Source organism: Prinia subflava, chromosome 3 (genome assembly GCF_021018805.1).
Source record: "Prinia subflava isolate CZ2003 ecotype Zambia chromosome 3, Cam_Psub_1.2, whole genome shotgun sequence".
NCBI lineage: Eukaryota > Metazoa > Chordata > Aves > Passeriformes > Cisticolidae > Prinia > Prinia subflava.
The window spans coordinates 63,325,160-63,348,079 of NC_086249.1; positions in this window are offsets into that span (position 1 = coordinate 63,325,160).

Below are 22,920 nucleotides of genomic sequence, written 5' to 3' on the forward strand. Positions count from 1 at the left end.
GCACTGCTTTTGGTCTAGCATGGATTTGGGATACGTCCCATCATGAGGGAGTCTAGAACTGGTTCTTGGTCTACCACTTCGGACATATTTCAATTCTACTATTTTAGAAAAGTAATGAAAAACGCAGAATGGTCACTGATCTAAAAATGTGCCTGACAGTTTCAAAAAATGCAGATAATTTTTTTAAGTGCCTAGTGCAATTATCTCTCATAGCAAGAGGAGTTGTGTTATATGTGGGACTACTGCTGCCAGTTTGGGAAGTCAAGGCCTGGAATCTATTATAATCTCAGATTTTAAGTAAATCTGTTTCTTCGTTTGGTGACTGCAGTAAAAAGTTTGCAAATGTGAGACATAAAATAATCCATTGTATTTTCAGAGATCTTGTCTTCAGCATAATGCTTCATATCTTTTAGCAAGGTATTGTTTCCATGACTTCCTAAACTTAAGGAAGAACACAAAAAGTAAATTTAGAGCATGATGTACAGATGATATTACCTTCTAACTGTGGGTGAAAATGCTAGGCTTAAAGCTTCTACTGTCACTGCTGAGCATAAGACTCTCAATTACTCTCACAGTAGCTGTTTTTCTTGCTTCTACAACCTGAAGCAGGTCTAGACCTGAAGTAGAATCTCGGTTACTGATCTATGTTGTAGTGTGCAACATCCATCTCTACTTCACTGCTTCACATCCAAGGGATGCACTTCAAAGTCAGCATAGTTAAGCCAGCAAACAGTGTGTTGAGAAAGAAGTTTAATCTAACTTCTGAAGTATGAACATTTTTCAGAACAACAACAAAAACAAAAAAAACCACCCCCAAACTAAAATCAGTGGAATGAACCAGAAAGATCTCTCAGATAACATACCCCTGTTTGGAATCTTATTAGAGAAAAACCAGAGCATAAAGAACAGATAGACTGAACAAGCAGTAACTTCTGAGAATTGCTGGATCCTGAAAAACACTTTTTGAATCTTTCCATAGGATTGTTCTTCTACAAATGCTTTCCAATTGCATTGTAAAATGTAAAAAGAATACTTGTAGTGGAGAAAAGACAGGTGAGTCTAAACTCACTGGCAGTGATTTCAGTAGGTATTAAACATATTCAGGAGGGGGAAAAGTGGAGATTTTTAAGCAAAGGTTATACTAATTTGATACCTTTCTAAACCCACCTAGTAATTTGTTGTTAAAGTAAGGCACATCAAAAAGATATCCATTATTATTTTAAACACTGTAAACTGTGGGAAAATTCTCATGCAATAATGGCTTTCACTATTAAAGGTTTACATTTTATTTCTAGTAAAAGTTCTGCTTATTTCAGCTGGAGGCTATTCGATTTTATAATGCTTTCCCTACTAATTAAGAAGATCCCTCCACCTTCAACAGGAACCTTTTTGTACAAAGGTCTATCTTATCTACTATAAATAGGTCTTCTATCTATTCTATATATAGTGCACATTATATATTTTTCAATCTTCATTTTAATAAGTAGATAATGCTCCTATTTTTAGGCCCTCAACCCTGCCTAATTTTTTACATCTTTCTTAAAATATGGATATGCAATACTCAAATAATGCCTTAATCAATGCTGCATACCATTTCGCTGCTTAGTATTTCTCTTTTTAATAGGAAAATGACATATCTGATAATTTTGCCACAGGAAGCTCATGGTAGGCTGATATTCATCTTGTAAAGAGCAGCTCAACATTCTAGTCAAACAAAGTCTGACTGAAGTATTTATTTTCCAGGATGCCTATCCACTCTTCACAATTGCATATAGATTTTTTTCAGACAATGTGGGACATAAATTATGTTTTTCAACTATTCACATCTTCAAGTACCTTAAAAAAATAAGCCTATGCAACAAAAATCACAGCTGCTTTTCATATGTGTAACTTAAATTGATAGATAGACATATGAAAAGCATAAATCACTTTCTATTTTGTGGGGTTAAAAAGAAAATGTCCCAATGAGTAAATTACTTAGTGATTGTCTAATCTAGGGTTTTTATACAGCTGCTACTGCTGAGAGGTGGGAGACAAACTGAGAAAACAGGCAGTTAGTATTCCTGTTTTATGTAATGATATGCCAAAATTTAACTATAAGAGGGATGTTAATCAAAATCCTCCTGAGATTTTATAAGCAGACAGGTTGCTTTTTGAACCTGCTCTGCAAGTCAGAAGCAGAGACAAAATCCTAAAAGAACACTTCCTTTTTGTGTCAGACCAGGCCTTCTGTATATTACAGCACAGTTACTTCTGCACTATATCCCATGAAAAAAAGACATTTAATATTGCCAATACTTGCTTTCTCTTCTAAGTAAGTGGAAGGAGAACAAGAACTTACCCTTTTTGTTCTCTAGCACAGTTAAAAATGAATTTCCTCTGATCATGTAATCATGCTATTCACATTTGCATTTTATCTTTTGATCTAACTAGAATTCTTTAGCAGCATTTTATACAGCAATACTTATTTAGAGATTCTAATCACTTCATGATGTGTAGCAAAACAGGTATTTAATCTCTGAAGATAATATTTGACATCTTTAAAGTGTAATAACGCTTCTCTTGGAATCTGAGATATTCTAATGACAAGATAGTTGGATAAAAAATATTCAAGATTGGAAGATTGATCTCAGCTGGCTGTCAGACCCTTATTTTCCTGTTTTCACCTGAAATGTAGTTAATTCTCTTCTTAGTAGCTAGTACAGTGCTGTGCTTTTTGGATTTAGTATGAGACCAATGTTGATGACACCCTGATGTTTTGGCTCAGTAGTGGTTATCCTCAGTCAAAGACTTTTCAGTGTCCTATACTCTGCCAGTACTGAGGTGCACAAATGCACAGGAGGGGACAGCTGACCCAGACTGGCCAAAGGGGTGTGCCATGCTACAGAACGTCCTGCCCAGTATGTAAACTGGAGGGAGTTGGCCAGGCAGGGTTGATCTCTGCTCAGGGACAGGCTGGACGTTGGTTAGAAGGTGGTGAGAATTGGACTGTACGTTACCTGTTTCTATAGGGTTTTGTTACTTTCTCTCCTTATCATCATCATCAATCATCATCAACACCATCATCATCTCCATCTCATATTCTTTTTATTTTTCATTGTAATAAACACTATACATATAACACTATATAATAACATTAATGGGGTGAATAATCAATATATAATATATATACACATATACATAAATATACAATATATATTGTATCATAATACATAATGTATTATTTTTGTTTAATAACCATTAATATTTATATCTAAATTGTATATTTATACTTATAATCATTGTATAATTAAATTTTGTTATTAATAACAGATACTATTATCATAAATTAATTGATGATTATGATCATGATCTCATCTGAACCCATGAGGTTCACCAATTATACTCCCTACTCGAGGAGGTGGAGGGGCAGGAGGAGATTGTAGGGGTGTGAGTGAGAATTGAATGGTATTTAGCTGCCAGCTGGGATTAAACCACCGCACCCACCCATCTGCTCTCTCACATTCCCTATCCTCAACATTTCAAGAGCAGAAAACAAGAGGAAAAAAAAAGATTGAGACACAGACAGGGAGATCACTTACAAATCATTGTCGCAGGGAAAACAGACTCAAATTGGGGAAAATTAATTTAATGTATTGCAATTAAAATACATTTGGAAGTTCAGAAACAAAGTAAAACACATTCCTCCACAACCTGTTCATTTTTCCCAAGCTCAACTTCAGTCCTTTACTCCCTGCATCCTTGCCTCAAGTGGAACTGGCAGGGTGGAAAACAGGTGGTTACAGTCAACACGTAAATGTTGCTCTCTGCAGTTCCTTCCTCCTCCCCACATTTTTCTGACTCCATTGCAGGTCACCTATTTGTCATACATTACTTCAGAATAAATTTGTTTCAGCATGTGTCCTCCATCAGCCACAGTCTAGATATCTACTTTGATGTGGTAGTCTCCAGTGGCTGCAGTGAAATGTTTTCTCGTCTTCACTGGCTCATGTCTGTGTCAGGACAATCTAATCTAGCATGAGCTCTCAAAAAGTGGCAGTTCCTTCAGAAAATATGTACCTGCTCCTCCACAGGCTTCAGTGTGGATATGTGCTCTGCTGTGGATATCTCCATGAACTGAAGAGAAATCTCTGCTCTGGAGCCTGGAGCACCTCCTTCCTTTCCCTCTCTGACTTTTTTGTTCACTGGGTTACTTCTCAGACTTTCTTCCAAATTTCATTCCTCAATGCCTGTACAGTGTTTTGCTTTTTCTGATGATAAATCTTTCTCAAGGCAACATCAGCTTGGCTGATGGGCTCAGGTGTATTGCTGTGCTGAAGCCAGCTGAAATTAGCTGGATTCAGGCAGCCTCTGTCTTTATACAGACTGTCCCTGCAGCCACCCCTACCAAACCCTTGCCCATATACTGTGTATGGACAACTACACTGAGTTTCTACTCTACACAGTCAGTGAAGTCTACAGAACTTGCAGATGATAAAATGTATGTATCTTACTTAGCTGAATAGCTCCCTACTATTTTGCAATCAATGACTAATTCAGTCACCTAAACACAGGTATTTAATGCCTTCCAGGAGGCCTTAGGATATTCCTGGTTGATATTCAGATGTTGATCTGAAGAAGATGTGAGTCTCTTCCAAGTCTTGTGTGATTTACCAGTCGCTTGAAGGTAATAGAGATGTCTCAGATGACACTGAGGCCCCATTCACTGATTTAACTGAACAGAGATTCAATTTGTTTGCCTACATGCAGACATTTAGTGCCATCTGCTATGTCTTAGGATATCCAAACATCTGGACAGTCTGGCAGATATGGTTCAGAATGACAGCAAGCTTGTGTTACTTTGGAGACACTGTTGGAAGACAGGTGGGATAGCCCAGGAAAACTCTAGGTCCTGCTGCTCAGGCAGATGAATCTCATTGCGGTCTTATGAACAGACAGAATCAAAAGTGTAAAAGTAATAATTTAATGTTGCTTAATCTTTCTTGCCATCATAAATTAACTAAATCACCTACAGCTATTTCTGACCGTTATGATATCTGGAGCATTTGTATGGCACTAGTAGATATTTTACAGGACCCACAGGAAACCCATCACATCCCAGGAGGCAAGTGGAAGACAGGCTGGATGTGCTGAGGTGTGTGTAGACACTTGTAGGCAAGGGAGTATTTCCTGATATTAAATTTAACACATCTCTTTTGCATGACAACCAGATAGTGTCCTCAATGACTCACTGATACTGCACTCAAATAGAAAATGGAAGGTAGAGTAGCCACCCTGCTTTCGTTCTCGCTTTCCTTGTTTTTTCTCAATCCTGCAAAACTCCCCTGTAGCCCAAGATTGTTGAGCACGAAGGTCAGTACAATTTTAGATGTTCCTCTGGTGTAGTGAATAAACACAGCTGAATTAACAGAGCTAAATAAAATAGACTGGATTTAGATAGCTCAGTCTCTTTCTAATGTCTAAACACAGCTACCAATACAGTGCCAAAACTCAGTAGAATATTTCATTTTTCAAAATTTACTAATACGCAGCTTCATCAATATACTTATCATTTCATGTAAAGCAATAAAGACACTATTTTTATCTGTATCTATAGTAGTTCTATTTCTGCTTGTCCATTTATCTTTAGAGATAACAACAATCAGCACTTCCATAGAAAAATATTTTTGAACTCAAAAGCATAATTGTAATTAGTGTGAAAGAACCTGATGAACAAACCCTCAAATGGTACAGACTCAGCCTCTCTTTTTATTCTTTTTATATAGAATTAATTTTATCCCCATATTTCTAGTCACTGGCATGATGTCATAAGAATTGCACAGATATTATTAACAGTGTGAGCATGCAAGACTTTTGTAGTGCAGTTGGGTGCAGACACAGCTACTTTCACAATGATTAAATCCTGCCAGTTCAAGAGAAGAGAAGCTCTGGAAGAAATAAAGTATTAAAACCAATTGAGAAAATTGTCTTTTTTCTTTTTTTTTTTAATTAGAAAATTTCTAATTCATTCATTCCTGAATGTCTTTAAAGCATGCTCTCCAATTCAGTGTACAGTATTTGAGGCGTATTTACTGTGGATTTGGTTTTGAAATTAGTAATTATTAATAGTTTTTAAGGATAAGGTCAAGGGCAAATTTATCCCTCTAGTTTTAGTTCTAATCAAGAAAGAATCTTGAAACAAAGAATGACCCCAAAATTATTAAGAAATACTTTTTTTAAGCTTTGTCATCTCTTCAAGTCCTTGACCACATAGAAGAAAACAGATTTTTTTTTTTTGAAACAATTTTTACTTCGAATTCCTTTACAAATTTTTTAATAGGTGTGTGCGTGTATTTGACAGCAAAAAGAGGAAAACTGATGACACCAAACAGATGTAAGGTCTCATCTTTTTTCTGTTCTCTGTGCAAAATATCTTGAGTAATGTTTCGAATGATTTCAGTCAAATCAGATTCACCGGTGCAAGTCTTTAATCCATTCATATTCTCACAGCTTCATGGAAATGTGCAAATCAGTAGAAGTTGGTTGATTTAGCTACCACAGCTACAAGATGCTGCAATGCAAAACTGTCCTTAATGGCCACCAGAATGCCACAAAGGAAAGGACACATAAAGTCTCCTAGCCTCTGGGTAATTTTCAGAAAGGTGTTGTACATTTCTAATCCTGTTTAGGGAAAATACCTTGGATGAAGAGAAACATAATTTACAAATTTCAATCCATAAAGACGCAAGATATTTATTAGCTGTGTTGTGGATCGTACAGCCTTTGGCCAGACAGACTTGTGGTAGATATGTAGGGATCTTTCACTGTGTTTCATAATATGTAGTTGTTAGGTCCCAGGTAATTTTGTATGTACCACTTAAATCTCTTTCTTTGTGTCTGAGGTTTCCTCATATGCTGTTACGTGTTGGCTTTTAACATCCATTTTCCCCCAACACCAATGAATTTCCTTTTTTTTTACTTTTAAAGTTTACCACATTTGTTTGCAAATGTTAAACAATATTTTCTACATTGCCAACTGTCATGCAGTATAAAAAAAAAATTCACACATTTTCATGTAAAAATCTACTTAAACCTTAGCAAAATGTTAGGAAATATACATGTATGGTTGGCATAATCTGTGTTGCTGTACTTAGGGAATGGGAATCATCCATATAGGTGTATTATTTTATGTGAGCAGATCACTCTCCAAATTCCACTGATTCTATGGATCACAGTAAGAATTTTCCTTAGGGAAGGCAGAGTTTTCCATTGGCATCTTATCCCATTTAACATCCCTGTGACATCTCACATGAATTTAATTGCCATTTTGGAAAGACATGGGTAGTCCTATGTTGTATCTGCCAAGTGCATATGGATGTGCCAAATGCCTTGGATTCTCCTTGTTTAGGAAATTTACTTATGTCCTTTAACTGCTTTGCTCATAATGGGAGTTTAGACTCCCAGCCTACAGACAGGTGCATAAATTTAGCTGCCTTGACCTGAGTCCATGGCTCAGATGGTGGATACTGGAATCCCATCCACAACAGGAGCAACAAAATCCTTCTGTTTTGACTAAAAGCACTGAGTTGAGAATTTTTCAAGTCAGAATTGTCTCTTTTGGGCAGAAAAACCTCATTATTAGTAAAATTGACTCATTTTAAAAGAAAATTGCTTAGTACCCATCTCCTCTCCTTGGTTTTGCACTTAACCTGTGTCACTCTGACTCCCAGGGCTGCTGGGAGGAGCAGGGTACCCATGGTGAGTGGGTCTTTCCTTCAGAGGGCTTTTTTTGTTCTTCCAGCCCTGGGTTTTTTCAGGCCATTGCCCTCAAGAAAGCAACAGCTCCTTCTAGGAGAGTGAAAGTTCCTTTGAGAGTGGATTGGGGAGTGGGGAGGAACCTGCTCCAATCTCCAAATGCTGGGAGAGATTCGCTCTGCCCCTGCTCCTGTTCCTATCCCTGTCCCTGACCTTTCAAGACCATGTTCACTGCTGAACACTTCATTGTGCCAGGATGGGTGAAGAGAAGGACATAAAATGCAAGAAATACAGATATTCTGTGTTTCCTTTTCACTAAATAGCTGCCAACATTTACAGAACTGTTTTGTATGAAAGAGGTCCTATTGTTCGTACAGAAATGCAAGGAAAAAAGCATGGTCTTGAGGTAGATGAAAAAACCCCAAGTGACATAGAGCCCAGTGAGTAGGGAACTAGAAAGGGTCAGCCTGAAAACCTTGATCTATTTCTGTCTGTGCCATTTATCTCCTGTATATAGCAAAAAAGGATTCTGCATATAAGTACTGAATTTAGAGCATATATAATCATGAGAAACAACCTACATAAAGACTCCTCCAGAAAGTGTTTTCAAGCAAGTGAACAGAGTTTAGGCTTCTGACACAGGCATGTAAAATTAGATTGCTAAAACATATGGTGTGAATATATTTATCACTTTCAATTTTGCTGCTTTCCCTTAATTTTTAGTGGAAACATTAATGGCCTATATTCCCTGGAGGAAATATAGCTAAACCTATGTATGTTTTATTTGCCTAAAATGGGACTGAAATTGAATTTAGACATCCAAATTCCAGGCTGCAAGTCTGGGAACACCTCAGCAGCTGCTAATCTGAGGGACATCTCAGCCAAATGAGCACCACAATATTTTTCAGGATGGAACATTTATTGCTACACATTTGCCACTCTTAGGACAATGCCAAGCACATCAGCGTTAGATATACCGAAGCAAATTATGAGGACTTCTGTGTAAATCATCAAAGGGCCTGCTATTTTCAGTGTTCTGATGATGCTTAAAGGCTTAGTCTTTTTGTAATATTATCACTAAAACTTTCTGATTCATTTGGAATAATAGGCAATTTATTCAGATGCATCTTTTTACAGAACCCTTTCATTTTTTTTTCCAACTGAAAACATTTTCAGGAATTCCTCATTTCCCACATCAGCCTGAGAGAATTCCAACTGAAATATCCTGGGACAATGCTCTGGTTACCAGATTCATAATTAGCCATAATACCAGCAAGTTGAAATCAGTCTTAATGGTGAAGTTTTTTCATTGTGGTTAACATGCTTTGGGATACATTTGTAAGAATAAATGAAAAGAAAATATATGACTAGAACTGTGAAATTATATTATTTAGCATGGAGGCAGAATATAGGCCCTGGTCTCAGGTTTGTGTATTGTTTGTAAATTTTATCCAGCAGTCAAGGATTCAAAAGCCTCAACTGGGTATTCCTATTGTCAGGAAACCATCCCCTCCCTAATTTTAGAAAAGATACATAGAATCATGAAATCATTTAGGTTGGAAAAGAGATTCAAGTCTGATCCTAAATCTAACACTCTCAAGTCCCACTAAACTAAGTTCATAAGCAGCACATCTACCTGTTTTTTAAAATATGTCCAGGGAGAGTGACTCATCTACTTCATTGTGCAGCCTGTATCAAAGTTTGAGAACCCTTTTCAGCAAGGAATTTTACCTAATATCTGTCACAGCTCGAGATTGTTCCCTCTCATCCTGTTGTCAGTTACTTGAGAAAAGAGAACGACCCTCACCTGGCTATAACCTTCTTTCAGGTAGCTGTAGACGATTATAAGGTCCTCCAAGAGCCTCTTTTTCTCCAGAATAAACAACTCCAGTTCCCTCAGCTGCTCCTCATAAGAGAAAATATGAAAATATGAGTATCCTAGAACCGATTTAAGAAACATGTTCTAGTGCCTTGGCAAGCTCTTAGTGAAAGACACTTTTCCTAATAATTTGAATTTGATCAGGCTCATGGCCAATGCCTCTTGTATCTCCTAAAATAACAAAAAGAGTCCAAATAACTGGACTGTTTTGGTAACTGTCCTTCAAGTACTTGCGTGCAGTCCTAAATTACCTCTTAACCTTCCCTCTGTCGTACTAAACACATCCAGCTCTTTCATACACATTTTCTTGGATATGTGGCATTTTTTAGACTTCCTTAATTTTCTCCCCATGCTGCAACCAGAAGAGGCAAACAAGAGTGATACAGTGTCCCAGTAGTGGCTTTGCTAGCACTGAGTGGAAAAAAAATCCCTTTGTTGGTCAGGTACAATTCTCTCAGTGAATCACAGAACACCTTGTGAAGTTAGTTTTTATTAATTCATTGTTGCTCCCAAGTCCTCTACAACAGAGCTGATATTCAGCTACTTGTTTGGCATGTGTTATTGTTTGGTGTTCTTCTACTCAGGATGCAGAAAATGACTTTTTTTCCTAGAGGAACTTCAAGAGTTTTCCATCAGTCCAGTCCTTAAGTTCATCATAGTATTTCTAGGTCAAACTAGGTCATCATGGTTATTGATAAAGATATTGAACAACATGTGCCTCACTATCAAACACCAAGGACTCCACTAATTCCAAGTAATAAATAGACATGAAGCTATTGATTTCTATTCTTTAAGCTCAGAAGGTTATGCCAAAAGTTTTCCAAAAGTCAAAATACTGTTGCATCTATCACTGTTCTATGATCAACATAGAAAGTTGTCTTAGAAGGCAACTGAAGTTATTCAAACATGATTTGATATTATTAAATCCCTACTGGCTGTTCTACATCTTCTTGACCTATATGTGCTCCTAAATGAATTCCAAGGCAATATCATCACTTATGCAAATATAGAATGTATCAATATGTGGATCATATGTGATTGCGTTCTATGGTGAAGTGCTGGCTTTATACCTGGTGAGAAAGCAAATGGTTGTTTTTTACTTTGACTTTAGCAAGTTTATTGACACCTAATATACTTCTAGCAACTGGTGAGATATAGCCTGCATAGGTAGACTATTAAGTGAGAGGAAAAGTAGCAGTGACACTGAGCCCAAAGGTTTGTGATTAGCATTGCAATATCTAGCTGGTGGCTTATTGCTGGTGGCATCTGCTGAGGTCAATACCAGTTTGTTGTATGACTAGAAAATGGGACAGACTATATAGCCTCAGCAAATTGCCAGGTGATACGAATTGGATTCCTCTGGAAAGAAAGGCAGCTATTCAAAGGATTATCGGCAGGTTATAGGAAAGCATGACAAAAGCCTCATATTATTCAATCAAAGAAAATCCAAAACTCTACACCTGGAATTAAGTAATCATATGCTGCAGTAAAGGCTAGGAACTGACTTGTCTTTGCTAAACTTCATATGGCTAGTGATTACCCAGCACTCTAATTTTTCAGTCTCTCTCTGAAGGTTCCCTCCCTCCTTCAAGGGAGTCAGCAGGTCCCTCCAATTTAGTATCATCATCAAACTTGGTGTACCTTTGATTCCCATGTCCAAATCATTTATGAAAATGTTGAAGAGCACAAGGCCCAAGAGGGAGCTCTGCAGAACCCCTCTAGTGACAGGTCACCAGCCTTATGTCACCCCATTCCCTCTTCAGCCAGATGCTCTCACATCTTGTCATATGTTTATCCAGCTGTGTGCTGGACCTTTTCTCCAGACGAATACTGAGAGAGACAGTATCAAAAACTCTACTGAAATCAAAAAAATTACATCAACTGGCTTCCCTTGATCAGTTAGGTGAGTTCCCTTGTCATGAAAAGAAATTAAGTATGACAAGCAGGACTTTTTCCTCCTGAAACCGTGCTGGTTGTGACTTATGGCTGTGTTGCCCTTCAGGTGTTTTTCAGTACATCCCAGAATAATTTTCTCCGTAATTTTATCATTGAAATGTGACTGACAGGCCTTTAGTTTCCAAGGTCATACTTCTCTCCTTTCTTGAAAACTGGGAAAACTTCAATTGACTGGGACCCCTACAGACCCCTAAAACTGTTCAAAAAAATCATTGAGAGAGTCCTCGATGATTTTTTTAATACTCTTTGAGTATTCTTGATGAATCCCATCAGGGCCAATGGCAAATTTCAGTACACTGTCTACTTTAATAGGTCTTCCTTTTTTTAATGAGCTTTTGTTATTCATTTGCATAGCATCTCATTTGCATGAAATAGCAAACTTCCAGAGGTGTTTTTGCTATATTTAAAGCTACTCAGTAGTAGGAAAAACTGTTTAAATAGTTCAGCATATTCCTCAGCAAATGAGCTTTTAAAATCTTTTTAAAAAATGTTTGTACTTATGGCTCTTTAGTGACTAGTAAACAACTACAGACAGTATTTCAGCTTCTAGGAAGAAAATTGCCTTAAAACTTCATTAAATATTTGTATTTGGCTGCTTGCCTTGCTAACATTTTATGAATAAGAAAAAACAGATCTTGAAGATTGTCATTCCACTGAACAATTTCATATGAGGAATAAATAGAAGTCTGAAAAGCTGGAGTGTAGTAGACAACTATTTCTCACAGCATTTATATACTTATAGTTATCTCAAACCCTCTTCTTTAGTCTGAATATTAATCAGAATCAGAAAAAGAAAATAATAAACCTTGCCTGCAGGTTTGAGTTTGACTTATGCTTCAATGATTATTTGGGAAATCATACCAAAGCATTGGTTTTTTGGGTTTGGGATTTTTTTTTTGTAAGAGATGAAAGACAAGAATATTAATTATATAAATAAATTATGTGAACCTCAATGGAAAGAATTAAATATAACTTTATCACATATGATTCTGAACCTCAAATTTCTAGACAATAAAATTGTTTATCTTTCCTGCCTGTTTCCATTTCAAATGCTCTCTTTACTGTGTTCAGTGTACATTTATTTTCATATGGATATTTACTGAAGTTTTATAACTGTGGCAACAAAGGTATTCAAAATACTTCAGATTTTATTTCAGTGATTGAGTTTTTTCTTTTGCTTAAGGAAAGAAGTAAAACATCCAGCAAAACACACTCACAAGACTGATCAAAACTTACAGAAAATGCTGAACGTAGACAAATTACTTGGCTGTAGCTGAAAAAGCACATAGCCAGTCATAATGTTATTAATACCATAACTCATTGCTACTAAAGCAGTAATATGTTGATTAACTGCAACCTTAGAAACCCACCCACATCTCTCTACATTTCCCCAGCCTTGCTACCCACAGAAACAAGCAGGTCACAAGCAGACCCTCCCATAATCATCAACACATTTTCCTTTTCATTCCATAACTCCCCCATAACCTGAACCTTTTCTTGTATTTGTGTAACATCAATTCCTTAAAAATTATTCTTTATTAGCTTTTTAAATCATGTGTAGTCCAATAAAATTGGAAAGTGCATAAATCCAGTTTTGATCCATTATTAATGATTCCTAATTCTTTCATCTTCTTCTGTAATATTTTTCTTTTTCATTTTTATCTTAATTCTTTTAACTGGCATGTGACAAGGTAGAAAAGTTATAACAACAATTGAGACTCAACATTCTTTTGAATATATTTTTGAGATTTATTTTCCTCTAAGCTTTGCCCACTTAATTTATTTTTTCTGTAAAAAATATCTTAGTCCTGAAGGACTTCTTGTTCACAGATTATGCTTGTATTTTAGTGCTGTTGCTAATAGATAGCAAACGGAATACCTTATTTTGCAAGGTATATTTAATAGTTTTCATTTATTTTTTCTATGAAGACAGAACTTGGGGAACACAACCCAGAGAAAACATGGTCTTCATAAATCACAATATGACTTTTGGAGAACAAAGTTATTTGACCATTTAAATCATCCAATGCTGTTAATAAAATTGAGTAACATCTATAGCTACTTAGCTGAGGCAGACCTCTGACAAATATTGTTAGGGCTTTCTCTAACTACACCGTGTCAGACACTGCATGGAAAGATTTAAGTTAACTCTTTCAGCCTTCTTCCTGCAGTTCTTAATTTTAAATGTTGCTACACATACTTGTTTTTTCATTGCTCAAAACTGTTTACTAAAAAAATACTGAAAAAGACTCCAGGAGTGATATATTAGTCAAACATGAATTCCATAAGATTTTCTAATTTCTTGACTCAGTTTCTTTTCTATGATCTTTAGGCTGCAATTCTAACAGCAACAAATCTCAGTGAAAAGGAAAATTCACCCTTTCACATACACTCCAATGTTCAATTATTGGTTAGATATTAATTTTAGCTACTTTTCCAAAGGTTTCTAGTTTTGATCAACACAAGCTTTGTATTACTGGATTATATTAGAATATACAATACATATTAGTCCATCACATTCGTACTGTTGTTTAATTTTAATATAGTTATTTTGTCTAGAAAATTATTTCACGTGTTATAGGTTGTAACAAAAAACTATTATGTACTGTAAAGTACTGAGCAACAATCAGAAGCCTTTAACAGAAGCATGGAAAGTCAAAATTGATTATTATCTTTGTATGAAATACTTTAATTATGTTAGGAAGGGAAAAGGAAAACTGAAGAATTATCCCATTCATTAAGTTCACACCAAACATTTGATTTAGCAACATTTACCAATAAAATAATAAACATATCAGATACAGATTAGCAATTGTTTCTTTTCTGACATAACATTCTACTGGTTATTCTGGTAAAACTGAGTATATACTTAAGGACAAAGGGAGGAAAAATTATTATTCTAAGTATGTCAGTAAATAAACAAACATGGCTTCTGCAGGGTGATTATGAGTGCAGAGAAATACCTCTGAAATTTGAATGCCATTCTTAGCAAACTAATGGACCTGAATTCTTATTTTGGAAAGTAATACAGTAAGAACTTATTCAGTGGAAGAGGCTTGTAAAAATACTGCATATTGATAAAACATAATTAATAAGTACAAGTATGTTTAGAACTAAAATTTAATAAAATCCTATCTCTTACAGTATGGGTAAATCTAGTTATGCAGGCAGCCAAAGCAGAATAACTGATATCCTATAAGTCTGTTTTGGTTTACTTATAATCTTTCATATGATGAGAAGGAATATCAAAATGAATATTTTCCAAATTATAATGGTTAAAGTCATCACGTAAAGAAACTAAATGAGTAAACACAAGGTTCTGCATCTGGTCTGGGGGAATCTCAGACACGAGTACAGACTGGGAGAAGAACTCATTGAGAGCAGCCCTGCAGAGAAGGACTTGGGGGTTCTCACAGATGAAAAGCTGGACATGAGCCAACAGTGTGTGCTCACAGCCTGAAAGTGCAACTGCATCCCAGGCTACATCAAAAGAGAAGTGACCAGCAGCATGAGGAAGGTGATTCTACCCCTCTACATCACCTGGAATATTGCATTCAGGTCCAGAGCTGTCAGCACAAGAGAGATGTGTACATATTAGAAGGCTCCAGAGGAGCACCATGAAGATCATCAAAAGGCTGGAACACATCTCCTACAAATGCTGGTTGAGAGAGCTGGGGTTGCTCAGTGTGAAGAAAAGGTTTGTGGCAACCTCTCAGTTCCTAAAGGGGGCCTGCAGGAAAGCTGGAGAGGGACTTACGGCATAGGTAGAGAATAATAGGAGAAGGTTAAACTAAAAAAATAAAGATTTAGATTAGATGTTAGGAAAAAAATTCTTTACTTGAAGGTTGTAAGGCACTGGAAAACCAGAGGAGCTGTGGATGTCCCATTCTGGAAGTGTTCAAAGCAAGATTGGATGGGTCCCTCAGCAACCTGATGTAGTGAGTGACATCCCTGCCCATGACAGAGGGGTTGTAACTGGATGATGTCCTGGATAAGGTCCTTTCCAAATCAGGCCTTTGTGTGATTCTGTGAGTAAATGTTATACAAAATAATGCCTTCTAATACTGTGGCAAGAGAGGTAAAAATATGAATTAAACAGATGTCATCTCACAGTAGTAGAGATTAACTACCACTGCACTTCTTTTCAAGAACACTAAACTTTAATTGGTGAGGGCAACGGTGCCTTTGAACTTTTAACAGCAGGCACTTGAACACATTAATAAAGTAATTGACACCTGAGTTCAAAAGCTTTGCTGCCTGTTGTAAAACAGGCTTTGATCTTTAATAATTTTTCAGCCAAACAGCTTTCCTATTTTCTACAAAATGTTAAAGAAAAAACATGAAATATAAAACTAGTGTTTGCTTGAAAAAAAACCACCCAAGCTCAGAAACAATCATCTCTTTTAAATTGTTTTCTTCCTTATCCAAAACCTGAAGATGATAAAAAAAAAATCCCCCAATAAACAAACAATCCAACCCCGAGAAACAAAACATTTTTTTTCAGTGGTGTTTATTTTATTTCTGGTTCATTTGTTTAAATGAAAAAACTAAAATTAACCTGACTGAAACTTTTTTTGAATAGTCAGTGTAAGTAAGGCTCTGTTGAAGTGGCAGGGTATCTCTATGATGTTTATTAATGTTTATGTTTCTCTCCTTTCTTTTGAACTTGAGTTTTTAGTTAAGGAAAAATAATTAATTAAATCAAATTTTAATTGATTTATTTTTTTTAAAATCCAAACTCTTTGTGAGGTCAGATCATTTGGATCTTTTCTGATCAAGTGTTTCTTTCGCTGCCTTCCACCATTATAAAACTGTATCTCTCCTTCTCATGAACACAGATGTTTATCTTTGATGTACTCTTTTGTTTCCACCTTTAGTCTTCATCAGGGCATACAGGTATAATAAGAAAATACTTCACATGGACACTCAAGTATAGGACACCTTTGGGCTGGTATGGTTGCAGGTGTTTTTTCCTCGTTTTTTTGGTTTTGTTCTCCATATTACTATTTTCCTTTGTGAATTCTATTCTGTTTAATGATTTTTCACATCTAGAGTTATAAGTGCTATATTTGTAAATACTGAGATCTGACGTCAAGTTCTTCTGTCAAAGTTGACAGTGGTAGAGACATTCCTAAGCCACACATACTGAGGTAACTTTAATACAGCCATGAAAATTTATCTAGTTTTTAATTTAAAGCAACAGGAACACAGGAGGGCTGAGGTCAGGAGGGATCATGAGATCATCTAATCTACCTGCCCTCCTTAAAACTGGCAGTGCAATGCCCTGTCCGGTCAGGTTTTGTGTATCTCCAGGGATGGGAACAATAATATGGACAACATGTTTCATTACCATTGTACAAACAAACAAACAAACAAACAAATATATAAAAAATAACCTTATATTTCAGTGAAATTTACTGTGTTTCAGTTTTTGTGCATGACCTTTTTTCCTTTCTCTGGGTGCCACTTTGGAGTCTCCCTCTCTTTTTCACCAATCATATATTTCCTCAAAATAAAATCCCATATTTTCACTATAATGTACATACCATTAAAACAGCAGATTTCAAGACTAAAATTATTGTTTATGGAAAAATTAAGGACTAGGGTTTTTTTCTGCTGCTTATCTGCACTTACCATTGAAGGATCTTCTGACCTTCTGATTTCTGTTAATGCTTTTTCTTATTTTCCATTCAGTCCTTAATTAGGCTTTAAATAATCAAATTAACTGCAAAACTGTACTTAAATTCAGGTTAAAAAATAAAAAATAAAAAATAATAATAATAAAAAAAAAGCAGAAAGGGATAGTACTATACGAAGTTTCTTAGATCCCTGTTTTCCTTCTGTTATTGTTTCTTATATAATTATTCAAATCATTTAGGTTGGAAAAAGCTTTTGGAATAGTTGAGTCTCATGATTACCTAATGCTGCCTCATCCACCACTAAACCATGTCCCTAAGCACCACATCTACACATCTTGTAAAGTCCTCCAGGGACGGTGACTCAACCACTTCCCTGGGCAGACAGTTCCAGTGCCTGATAACCCTTTTCATGAAGAAATTCTTCCCAATCTAAACCTCCCTTGGTGCAAACTGAAGTCATTTTCTTTAGTGCAGTCATATGTTAATCAGGAGAGGAGATCAATGCCCTCTGTGATACAGCCTCCTTTCAAGCGGTTCTAGAGAGCAATAAGGTCATCCCAAGCCTTCCTTTTCTCCAGGTGAAACAACCTCAGCTTCCTTAGGAAGCTTCCATAGGACTTGCTCTCTAGATCCTTCAACAGTTCTGTTGCCCTCCTCTGTCCACACTCCAACATCTCAATGTCCTTCTTGTGGTGAGGAGTTCAGAACTGGACACAGCACTCAAGGTGTGGCCTCGCCAGTGCTGAGTACACAGGGGAAGAATCACTTTTCCTGACCTGCTGGCCACACTACTCCTGATACTGACCACGATGCCATTTGCCTTCTTGACCACCTGGGTGCATGCTGGCTCATGATCAGTGGTTTTCAATTGGCATCCAAGGTCCATTTCTGTTGGGCCACTTTCCAGCCACTCTGCCCCCAGCTCGTGGCACTGCCTGTGGTTGTTGTGACCAAGGTGCAGGATTTGGCACTTGGTCTTGTTAAAACTGATACCACGGGCCCTGGTCCATTGATCCAGCCTGTCCAGAACTCTCTGCAGAGCCTTCCTACCCTCCAGCAGATCAATTCTCCTGCCCAACATGGTGTCATCTGCAAACTATCTAAAGGTGCACTTGATTCCCTACTTCAGATCACTGATAAAGAAATTAAACATTATTGTCCCAAATACTGAGCCCTGGGGAACACCACTGATATTATGTCATTTATAGAATATAAAGCAGAAAATGTGGTGAAAGAAAGGATATTTCTTTCAATAGAGTGGCTTTTAACACTGTGGGACTGTCAAAGCAAGGCTAATGTAATATTTTTGTACAAAATTACAAACATTTTTTGTTGCTATGGGAACCTCCGTGGGGATTTGGTTTTTGTTTGTTTGTTTTGAAGGTGTCAGTGAAACCAGTGTGACAAAACCAACACTTTTCTCTGAAGAAAAAAAAGAGGTATTGTGAAAATGTTTTACCAAAATCAAATTATTTAAAATAATAATCAATGTCACTGTACCAATGGCAACAAGGAAGCAATAAAATAGAATTAGAGACTAAAAGCTGTTAGGATAAACTGAATTGTGATACCAAGCTGTGGAGTGTCCATTTCAGCTGTTGTTTTGTCTTTCAAGCAAGAGCTACATACATTATCCTGCTGTGGACAGGGAATATGTTTGCATATGAACTGTTATGATGTGCTAGGAAGTGGTTGGGAAGACGCCTTTGCTCTCAGATCTCAATAAGGAGCTGACATGGTGATACCAGCATGTTTGGGCTGTCTGTCCAGATGTTCTCACGTAGCCAGAGAAGGGACTGAGAACTACCCCATTGCTGGTCCTCCTGACTGCCAAAGCAAGCCATGTTTGTGTGGTATGGTTGGAAGGAGAAGCTTTCCTAATTTAGTCTGTGAGAGTGCAGAGCTGTCAAACAGGTCCCCTGAAACATTACCAATCATGGAATTTGCGCATTTTGCTGGGTTTTTCTACAATTTATTAACCCTGCTTTTCTTTAGTCTCATACCTCCCCTTCTCCCCAGCTCTTTAAGGCTGTGCCATGTTGACATCCAGGTAGAGCATTTTTTGTTGTTTTGCTGGCTTGTACCACTAGAGTGAGCCCTTTTCTTGTCTGTAGGTGGACATTTTGAACTCCTGCTGGATCTTGTCCCACTTTTGCACACCTTTGATATCACTGAAGTCATTGCACCAATGATATGCTATTACACAATGTCTCACAGTCCTCAGCTGTGATACAAATTCCATGAGTCATATCAACTGTAAATGATGAATCTGATGCAACCTCCCTGTGACATCCAGTGTTCACCAATGGTGACAGGTGCCAGAGATGCTGTAGAACAAACATTTACCTCTTTTGTATTTTTAATAAGAACCTGTCCTCCAAAGTTTAGATTTATAAACTGGTTAACAATGGAGTCACAATAAGCATTTTACATGGTCGTGCAGGTCTCACTTGCAGTTTGTTCTTTATAGGCATTTCTTCTGTGGTCTCACATAATCATGGACTTCTGACATATTTTAAGGAAAAAAATGTGATTGCTGGAAAGTCTTAATTAAGACAAAGGCCACTGGACATCCCAGAGCAAATCAGAGTTCAGGTACTGGATCTGAAACAGGAGAAAGGAAACAATATTGTTAGATGGGTACTTAATTGTAAGCACATACATCACTGCTATGTTTCTGAATGCTCCACATATATAGGTGAACACTGCTTACCTTTATATGCAAAAGACACCGTGGTAGCATGCAGCACCTACTGTTGAGTTTTCTATTAAAAATGACCTAATGGCAAATGGAAAAAGGGACTAGTACCTAAGTGAATGAAATGGAGAAGCCAGAAACACCTTTACAAAAACTCAACATTTTTGCCTTGATGTTATTCCAGAAATCTTTTTTCGGCATCTCCAGACCTGCGCTGCATATGCCCAAAGACACTACCATCCCATATGGGTGGAGAGATTAAGTATTGCCTTCATGCTGGAATTTGTTTGGGATGGACTAGGTGTTCTTATAATTCACAAGAGCAGGGTGGATGGGCCAGGTGATGTCCAGAGATCCCTCCCAACATCAGCTATTCTGTAATTCTGAACACACTCAAAAGGCGTATCGAAGATCAGTGATATAAGTATGATCTGTCATACTCACGTGGTTGTTCCATAATTTGACCATTTTGTTTGGGACTTTTGGAACTAAGTCTACGGCTTTGGTTTGGAGACAGAACAGTTGACAAAGTCAGGTCCAAGAAATTATTAGTGTGTTAGATAAAGTGAACAGGTGTTTTTATTCATCAAGTTTTCATTCATAACATTAAACCTAGAATACCCTCAATGAAAGCAGTTTAAAACAAATAAAAGAAAGTATTGCTTTACACAGCAGGAAATGTAATTCTGGAACTTGCTGTCATAGACGCAGGCAGTGTCAGCAGGTTCAAATTCATGAGTGAATGAACAAGTAAAGAATAAATGTATACTAAAAGAAATGGGCAAAGAGAGACATGTTAGAATCCCTAATACAATAATCATGAACTTGGAGAAGGAATGATGGGAGTGGATCATAGCCATAGTGGACAGGCTTATGTGCTCTCCCTAAATATGTCTCTGATTATCTGTACGAAGACAAGCTGGTCTACACTCATGTCTCCAGGAAAGCTTGATTTACCTTATGTTCTTATAACTGATCTTTTTTGAAAGTAATAGTTCCATTCCCAAAACTTTTAGGAGAGGATCAACAAAAGATGTGATTAATAAATGTTAAAATTCAAGAGGGGAGGAAGAATGAGCATAACAATACAACTCAGGTTTATATATAAAATATGTTTTTTCACAAGCTTAAAAAATATTATTTATGTTATAAAATCCATGAAAAGTTTTTTTTTTTTTCTATAAATGACACGTGTCATTCTTGATTTGTGCTAGTCTCAGGAGGTCTCATATGCACAATCACAGCAGGACTAGGAAAAAAGAATTTATTCACAGAAGAAATAAACAGTTCTGGTAAGGTAGCTCAAAAGATAACAGAGCAAATACATTGCAATACCATACAAATTAAAATTGTTTAGTTTACCTAAAAGATTCTTTAAAACATGATTTATTCTGTGTTTGGTTGGTTATTTTTTCTGCCATGTGTATTTCCTATATCACTAAGGGAATTTGTATTATTTTGTTTCCATAATGTAGAAAAATATATTTTTAAAGCTTTTTCTAAAATACAAATTTAAAATTATATATATAAAGATTTTTGTAGCTCTAATTTAAGATGATAAGCAAAATTCACTAATGATTTCTTTCCTTGTGGCCATCCCAGGCTTATGCCTTAAAAGCATTGCATCTATACTGTCACGCATTCTTTGGAAATAGAATATGCAAAGGAAAATTCTAATTTGCTAAGGACCGATGAAGGCTGAAAATTTTTGAATACTACCCTTAAGAAAGAAATGAGCAAAGAAAGGAAAGATATACAGCAAAAGAAATTCAGTCAAGTGCAAAGCACATATCAGGGGATAAAATGAAAGAAATAAGATGACACTATTTTAAGGCAGAAAAGTCTTTTGAAGACAAAATTGGAGCAACTAGGACAATATTAAAAACATTGTTTTTCTCTACACAAAAAAGATTACAATACTGAATCCTTATAGAACAGTTTCTTAATCTAATAAATTGGTTGATAGTAATGAAATAGTTATGTAAAATAGGACAGGGGTTTGAATATATATATACAGAATTGAAAATAATTTTCATATTCAGTGAGCTGTGATGGCAGCTGTTTTGTGCATTTCTGGCAACCCGGCCGTGTTGTTCCCTCAGTTTCCAAAAAGCATGATACATTTAAATCAAGAATTTATATAAAATATTTGCATGTAGCATTTTAGCTTAAGATAAAAACTAAATAGGTGGAATTTCTGTGATTTAGGCTTACACTTCAGCTGCCTATTACATCAGTCAGTTTTGCTGGATAACTCAGTCAAAAAGGAAATACTGAAGGAAAAGTACAAAATTATGATGAAAATATGTAGTCTGAAAGACTTCTGGGGTTATTGTGTACAGCAATATTTGCATTTCCACTATTAGACCAGAATCGGATCCAGTGAAATATTATGTATATGAGGTTGTGCTGCTTTTTTTTAGAAATGTTATTAAATTTGATTTTAAGCTATATTCCCCCTCCTCTCTCCAACTTATATAATTTTTTTTTTTTTTCCTGTTGTAAATAGTCTACCATTAAGAATTTGGGTGCAGTTTACTGGATGTTTTATTCATTCCTATTTCTCTAGTGAATGAGAATTTTAATAAATCTGATTTAGCTAGCTACCACAACTACATTTACATTTGCATTTGCTTTGTGCTGTCAAAGTGGTTTAACACAGCTGAAACATCCCAGTGAGTCTAACAATGTGTCTTTATTCACAGCATAGCAAGCCTCAACCCGGCTGATGTCTCTGTGCAAAGCACTCTGAAAATATACAGGAGGTGATAATCCCAGCTCAGAGAATTTTCTAATGCAGAAGTCAAACCATAGCATCAGTATAAAGCAAGAGAGAACAGGAAGAAAAAAAAAAAATGGACTTTTTTGCCCACATTACTTTTTTAGTTTAATAAAATTAGAGTAGGTAAGTATGATGCGTGATATACATGCTCTATACCTATAAAAAAGCCCATTTTAATGAAGTATAGGCTCCATTTCTTCATTATACTTTCCTGCATCTCCTGGTTTTTTTT